The sequence below is a fragment of the Tupaia chinensis genome, unplaced genomic scaffold (genome assembly GCF_000334495.1).
Source record: "Tupaia chinensis unplaced genomic scaffold, TupChi_1.0 Scaffold000360_1, whole genome shotgun sequence".
NCBI classification, from domain to species: domain Eukaryota; kingdom Metazoa; phylum Chordata; class Mammalia; order Scandentia; family Tupaiidae; genus Tupaia; species Tupaia belangeri.
The window spans coordinates 3,151,658-3,159,275 of NW_006159856.1; positions in this window are offsets into that span (position 1 = coordinate 3,151,658).

Below are 7,618 nucleotides of genomic sequence, written 5' to 3' on the forward strand. Positions count from 1 at the left end.
GAGCGGGCGGGCGGGCGGAGGTGGGGGCTTGGGCGCGTGGACCTGTGAGCCGGGCCACCGGACCCTGCGCGGCCCCCTCGGCCGCTGTCGCCGCGGACCCGGCCGGCCGGAGAGAAGCCAGCTTGCCCGAAATAGCCGACGCCCGGCGGAGCCGCTGTAACCGGAGAGTCGCAGGTGGGGGCCCCAGAGGGCCGCGCCTGCACCCCCATCCACTCCTGGAGCCCTCCTGGCAGACCCTCAGCTCCAGACAGAGAGCACCCTTTGTAGAAAGGCAGGCGGGCCCCAAGGGGGCTGTGACTCTTGGGCCCTAGGAGGCTGCAGAGGAGCAAACCCAAGCAAGCAGCAAGGGGCGCCCCAGAAAGTTATACTCCTGTGTGTCCCTGCTGAGATCAGGAGTGACCAAACCCGGCCTCCCGGGAGGTGTTGCTGGCGGGTGCCACCCTGCAAGCCCCTTCTCATCTTCCCAGATTGGGCAGAGGCTGGGCGCTGGGCAGGAGCAGAGAAAGGTACCGTCTCCATTGTCTTTGAGGGCGCAGTCCTCTGGAGTAGTCCCACCTGCAGCTCCCCTGGCTGGCCTGGAGCCAGTGCATGTGGGAGAAGGCCCGCAGAGCCCCTAAGGTTTGGCAGCTCGGCCTCAGCTCCGCGGTCGGGAGGCTGTGAGTGCCGCACTGCAGCTGTTCTGGGAGACAGGTGGCTTGGAGCTGGCCCAGGCACCAGGGGTCTGTGTGCTGGGTGGGGGCGTGTGTGTGCCTGCCTCTCCCACATGGCCACAAGAGTGTCTTCCAGGCCTCTCGGAGTGTCTGTCAGCTCCCAGGGAGGGGGTGTGTGCATGGGGGATGGGGCTGTGCTCTGGGCACCTCAGGGTTGCAGCCTCAGGGCCAGTCGCTTCCTGCCTGGACCCCAGCCTCCCGCTCCAAGGGCCTGGCCTCTAGGTGCCATTCATTTCTTCACTCAGTTCTGTACCTGGGCTGTGGGGGGTGCCATCCACAGCCTGGGGGTTCTTGTCCCCGGGAATGCCAGTGGGACCTAGTTGGGGAGTGGGGTCTGGGGAGAGTTAGGGACCTGGTAGGTGTGGAGTGGAAGGACTGCCAGGCGGAGAGGAGAGGGCCGTGACTATAAGAGGCTTTGTCTGCTGTGGCTGGAGGCGAGGGCCAGCTACCAGGCCAGGTGTCACTTGCAGGGGACAGTAGTGGGACAAGGCCTTTGTGGAGTCTTCAGAGAAGCCAGGGCCTGGGGAAAGCACCTGGACAGGTGTCCCATCCAGAAGAGCCTGGTGTGGCCGTTGTCCCTCCTGGGGGAGCTGGGTGGGGGAGCTTTCTCTGATTGAGAACTAGCGTCCTGAGAGGGTGCCTGAGGGGGAGAGTCTTGCACCGGGAGGGTTTGCAGCGGGTCCGCACCTCTGGAAGTCAGCCTGTAAGCAGACTTGATGGTTATCAAGCACATGTCCTGGGGTGCTGAGAAAGCAGGAGGCCCCAAGGCTGGGGCTCCAGGGTGCGGTAGAAAGGGGACCCAAGGAACTTTTCCCAGAAGGAGCTCTGGAGCTAGGCCTGGGGTCAGGGTGGGGTGGAGGAGGGGATGGTGGGAGGTGCCCCTCCTCCATCTGGATTGGTGTCCATTGTGCAGCCAAAATGTCCCCTGCATCCTAGACCCGTGGTGCTGGTGCCCAATGCTTCGGACACCCACTCTTCCTGCTGGTCCAGAGCAGACTGGGTTCGGAAGTCCCCCTCCCATCATGCTCACTTGCCCAATATCATGTCCCTCCCTCTTGCTAGTCAGTACTTGTGCTCCCACCCCACCTCCTGGGTTGGGCCCTCCTCTGCCCCCTTTCTTCTGCTCAGAGGCCCTGACAAGCCTCCCCTCGGGAGCCAGCCTGGAGGACAGCCCCCCTTCCCCAGCCGTCACACCTGGGGGCTCTGCCTTCCCTGCAGCTGCTCTCGGCCCTTGGCACCAAAGCCCACCTCCCTGGTGAACGGACTCGGTGGCGTTGGAGAAGCGGTCTGAGCTCTGAAGGCTGAGGGCTCCGACTCCACAGATCTGAAGTGTGTGTGAACCGTGAAGGAGAGGGGGTTGGGGAAAACTGTGACTTCTGGGACCAGCAGCTGGCGTAATGGCTGTGTCACTGGACTCCCAAATAGTTGACTGTGGTTCGAGTCCTGGACCAAGTGGCTTAAACTCACGCCAGGCACATGTGTGTGCCCAAGATCCCAGGAGGAGAATGGAGGAGAGGGGATTGCGGTGTGTCCATCTCCCCCCTGGGGGGAGGGGGAGTGATTTCTCGCTTTCTATCTCTCTATCTCTCTGTCTGTCTTTCTGGCAAGTGCACACGCCCTATAGCAAAAACCTCTCCAAAACCAAAAAAACCTGTGACTTCCTTCCTGGCACGGCCCACCAGAGGCAGTTAAGAGGGACCAGGAGGCGGGGCTGGGTGGGGAGCAGAGGACACCTTCTCCACTTGCACCCTTTCTCCTATTGGCATTTTTCTGGACCGTGAGCGTAGTTTTCATATAATACAGTTTAGTCAGCAAAAGAAAGGGAGACATCCTTGATCAAAGTGCACGTTCGGAAGTGACATGTATCTGTGACCTATCTTTGTAAGGGACAGTGCGTGCTCTTTGGAGAAAGTGGAGCAGCAGGAAGTTAGAAAGGAGTGAAAGTTCCCATGGCCCCAGTGTCCCAACAAAGTCAGTGTTTGGATCCTCTTCCTGCCTGCCTGTTCCAGTGTAGGACTCCAGGGTGCTTCTCAGCGGGATTGTGTTTCTCAGAACCTTGACTCTTGTCCTGACTGGAGAAGGCATGTCTGGGTCCCCACTCTGGGCCAGGTCCCCTCTCTGGGCTGGCCCTAGCTTGGGCCTTCCTGGTCTCAATCCCTCTCTTCTTCCCCCCTGGTGTGAGCTCAGGAGAGTGGGAGGGAGCCTTCCTGACACCCTGTGCAGGGCGTGGAGACAGACACTCAGAGGTGGATGTGGAGCAGCCAGGGCAGGAGGGGCCCTGTCCCACTGCTCCTCATGGGGGCTGCCCTGGAGCTTCATCCGGCTCAGAACAGCCTCCAGGAGGGACCCTGAGTCCTTCAGCCATCAGAGTTTTATAGGCAGTGAAGCTGAGTTCTAGAAGCCAGAGAGGTCTGGCTGAAAGGCAGGGCCTGTGGGGGCGGAGCCCAAACTCTGTCCCTGTGGTGGCTGGGCAGGTGGACCTGCTCTTGGGCTGATGCTGGCTGTCTGCTCAGCCTCTCCTGGGTCCAGGTTCTACGGCCACAGCTTAGCATCCTCCTTCCCAGGTAGCCTGGCAGGGCCTGAGAGTTCCCTGGCAAGGTGCCAAGACCCCTGTCTGCAGAAGGGTGCCCCTGTCCACTTGGCTACAGGGACAGCACGGGCCTCGCAGCATGCACAGGAAGGGAGCCTCAGGGCACGTGTCCTGTGAGCCCCAGAGCTGGCCATGCCGGCGCATGCTGACTTAAAGCCCTACCTATGTAGTCAGTAGCTCTGCTAACAGCAGGTGAATTCCAGGCAACTGTGGGTCTTGGTGGGTGACCAAGAGGCGCCTCTGCTCCTTCCCTGTGGGAATGGGGGCGACATCTCAGCTCCAGGCTGAGCACAGAACATGCGCTGTGGCCGGGCTTCCTCTCCCTGTGGAGACACCACAGAACAGGGCCAGGCCCCAGGGCTGAGCTCCCCGCAGCCCCTGTTTCAGGACAGCGGGGCTCGGGTGCCAGTCTGTGCAGCTCAGATGGGCTGTGTGTCCCTCCCTGAGCACCTTCACCCTTGGCTGAACACTCGTGCCTGTCCCCGTATCCCTGCTCACAGGACTCTCCGGAGGGCAGATGGCGAGGTAGACAGGAGGGTCTGCCCCTGGACCTGCATAGGTCTATCACCCCAAGTCTGGGTGCTACTGATGGCGTCGGTGCCCTTGGGCAGGACACACTGTACACGCCATGCTGGGCAGGTTGTGCACTGGAAACCCGTTTCCTCCCTGGATTAGGTCACGGACAGGCGTGGGTCTAGGGGCCGCATCCAGCAGTGGCTCCTCCAGCCTCGAGTAGGGGCCCTCCCATCGTGTTCAGTGGTGTGGACCCTCCTCCCCTCCCTTCCTTGCCTCTGGCCCCCCACACTTGCTCCTGCCTTCCCTTGACCTCCATGTTGGTCACTCCATCTTCTCTGCTTGCGTCTCCCTCCTCCTCTTTCTCCTCCTCCCCACACCAGAGGCCTGAAGGCCTGCCTCTCCCCAGCCGCCCTCCCCGGCCGGCCCTCAGCCCTGGCTGTAAAGGCCTTCTGAGCGCTCATGACTCCACAGTTATTTTTACATCCCAGACGCCTGCGTCCAACTGCCTGTGGGCATCGTCGCTCAGTGTCTGATGGGCTTCTCAACCTCACAGGTCCAGGAATGACCGATCCTCACCCCGACCCTGGAAACCCCTCCCCGGGTATCCTTCCCCCACCCAAATCCAGAGAGTCACCCTGGATTCTTCATTTCCCCTGTTCTCATGTCTCACCCAACAAGAGGTCCTGTGGCCTGTAGCCCAGAGGGCCAGGCGAGTTAAGTGAGCCAGCACTGGCCTGGGCCAGAAGGTCACCATGGTCAGCACAGTTCCCCTGCTCCTTTGCTGCAGCCCTGCCTAGGCCCACTGCCTCTCACCTGCACAGCTGCCGGGGCGCCAAGGCCTCGCTGTTGCTCCCTGTCTGTGCTCCACGCAGTAGCCAAGGTGGGCTTCGGAAGCAAAGCCAGGCCAGGCCCTTTCGCTCAAAGTTCTTTAGGGCTCCCTGGGACATGGGAACAGAGCTCTTTGCCTTTGTCACGAGGCCCACCTGACTTCATCCGTTTACACCTCTTACCAGCTTGGCCTTCAGGTCCCTGAAGAGGGCACACCACCTTGGCTCTGGCCTTCACACGGACTGTCCCCTCTAACTCCATGCTGTCCCCTGAGGGGCTGCTGTGTGTGTCCTTCCATCATTCAGGAGGGGTCAGTCGTTCTTCCCTGGCCCCCGTGCTCAGGGCGGCCCCTCAGCCACTGCCATCGAGTCACGTGTTCCCTTTCTCTGTGCAGCTCTGCACCGAGGCTGTCCTTGTTTGCTGGCTCATTTGCATGTTGGGGTCTTCCTGCTCAGGCTCAGCCCCACGGGGCCCGGCTTTGTGCCCTGGGTCCTGGGCTGCTCAGAGCTGAGGTGTTTGCGGAATAAACTGAGCTGGGGCAGAGCATGGGGCAGAGCATGGGGCAGAGGGGCTGGCAGGCCTGGCAGTGGGCAGTGAGGGGCCCAGGTCCAGTCCTTCGGTGTGCTTGAGGGGTGAACAGGATTCATCTGCCACCCATTCCTACCGGGCGTCTGCCTTTTCTGTCTCAGGTCACATCTCAACATCCTAGTGCTGACAGGCCATGTAGCCTGGGGAGGTCCTTAGAGGATGGGGTGGGTGGACCTGGGGGGCTGGGTCATTTACTGTCCGTTCCCGCATCCTTCCAAGGATTGAATGAGGACACTGGACAATGGACCTCGACCAGCTGTCCCAGGTCTGCGTCTGTGTCCACTGAGGTGTAGCATGTGCCCAGGCCTCTGCATGCCAGGCCTGGGTTCTGGAAGCACCTTGATTCTGTGGGCTGGGTGCTCTTCTCCAACCCTCAGAGGGGTGAGGGACAGGTCCTAGTCATGGAGTTCATTGGCAGATGTGGGTCTTGAACACGGGTCAGTTGTCACAGGGGCTGGGGCACCTTTGCACACAGAGGAACTCCATGGCCATGGACTTGAATGTAGGGTGAGTGTGTGGGGGTACAAATGTGCACAAATGTGCAGGCACACAGGCATCTACACATGTGCGCAGATGTGTGAACACGTGTGCATGTGCAAGGGTGAGTGCACAAGTGTGTGAGTGTAAGCATGCACATCAGCATGTGAGTGCTCGTGCGTGACTGTCTTAATCCTGCTGGAACAAAGCACCGTCTCCTGGGTGGCGTAGGAACAGCACTCCAAGTACTTCTGGTTCTGGGGACTGGAAGGCCAAGGTCAAGAGGCCCTCAATTTCCTGTCTGTGAGGGTCGGCTTCCTGGTTCACAGATGGCACCTCCTAGCGATGTGCTGGCGTGGAAGAAAGGACGTGAGGGCTCTCTGGGCACTAATCTTATAAGGGCACTAATCCCATCTGTGAGGGCCTCACCCACATGAGCTCGTCCCGTCCCAAGGCACCACCTCCACCCACATGCCTTGGGGGTGAGGGTTTCCACGTATACATGTGGAGAACATGGACATTCAGACTTCACAGTGACTGTGAGTGATGTGTGAGTGTGTGTGTGAGTGGTGTGAGTGTGTGAGTGATGTGTGAGTGAAGTGAGTGTGTGAGTGATGTGCATGTGTGTGTGAGTGATGTGAGTGTGTGAGTGTGAGTGATGTGTGAGTGATGTGCAGGTGTGTGAGTGTGTGAGTGATGTGCAAGTGTGAGTGTGTAATGAGTGTTGATGTGTGAGTGATGTGAGTGTGTGTGAGTGTGTGTGAGTGGTGTGAGTGTGAATGATGTGTGAGTGATGTGCAGGTGTGTGTGAGTGTGAGTGATGTGAGTGTGAGTGATGTGTGAGTGATGTGCAGGTGTGTGTGATGTGTGTGATGTGAGTGTGTGTGTGATGTGAGTGTGTGTGAATGTGTGTGAGTGATGTGAGTGTGTGTGTGAGTGATGTGTGAGTGATGTGAGTGATGTGTGTGTGTGATGTGAGTGTGTGTGTGATGTGAGTGTGTGTGAATGTGTGTGAGTGATGTGAGTGTGTGTGTGAGTGATGTGTGAGTGATGTGAGTGATGTGTGTGTGTGATGTGAGTGTGTGTGTGATGTGAGTGTGTGTGAATGTGTGTGAGTGATGTGAGTGTGTGTGTGAGTGATGTGTGAGTGATGTGAGTGTGTGTGTATGTGTGTGAGTGATGTGTGAGTGGTGTGTGTGTGTGAGTGATGTGAGTGTGTGTGAGTGATGTGTGAGTTTGTGAGTGTATGTGTGAGTGATGTGTGAGTGTGAGTGATGTGTGTGAGTGATGTGTGTGTGATGTGTGAGTGATGTGAGTGATGTGTGTGTGAGTGATGTGTGAATGATGTGTGAGTGATGTGAGTGTGTGTGTGATGTGTGAGTGATATGTGAGTGATGTGAGTGTGTGTGAGTGTGTGTGTGATGTGTGAGTGATGTGAGTGTGTGTGTTTGTGTGAGTGTGTGTGTGTGAGTGATGTGAGTGTGTGTGTATGAGTGATGTGATGTGTGAGTGATGTGAGTGTGAGTGTGTGTGTGAGTGACAGTGTGGTGATGTGAGTGTGTGTGTGAGTGATGTGTGAGTGATGTGTGAGTGATGTGAGTGTGTGTATGTGTATGTGTGTGAGTGATGTGTGTGTGAGTATGTGTGTGATGTGTGAGTGATGTGAGTGTGTGTGAGTGTGTGGGAGTGATGTGAGTGTGTGTGTGAGTGTGTGTGTGCATGGTGTGCTTGTATCTGTGTCCCTACTGCCTGTTTGAGGGTCCTAGTTTTCTTCCCTCACTGCCTGTGTTTTTATTTCATTTCAAAACCATATTCTTTTCTTTTCTAGAAAGGAACCTCGTTGGATATTTCTCTGAGTCTGAGAGTCATTTGTGTGTGTGTGTGTGTGTGTGTGTGTACATCTGTCAGT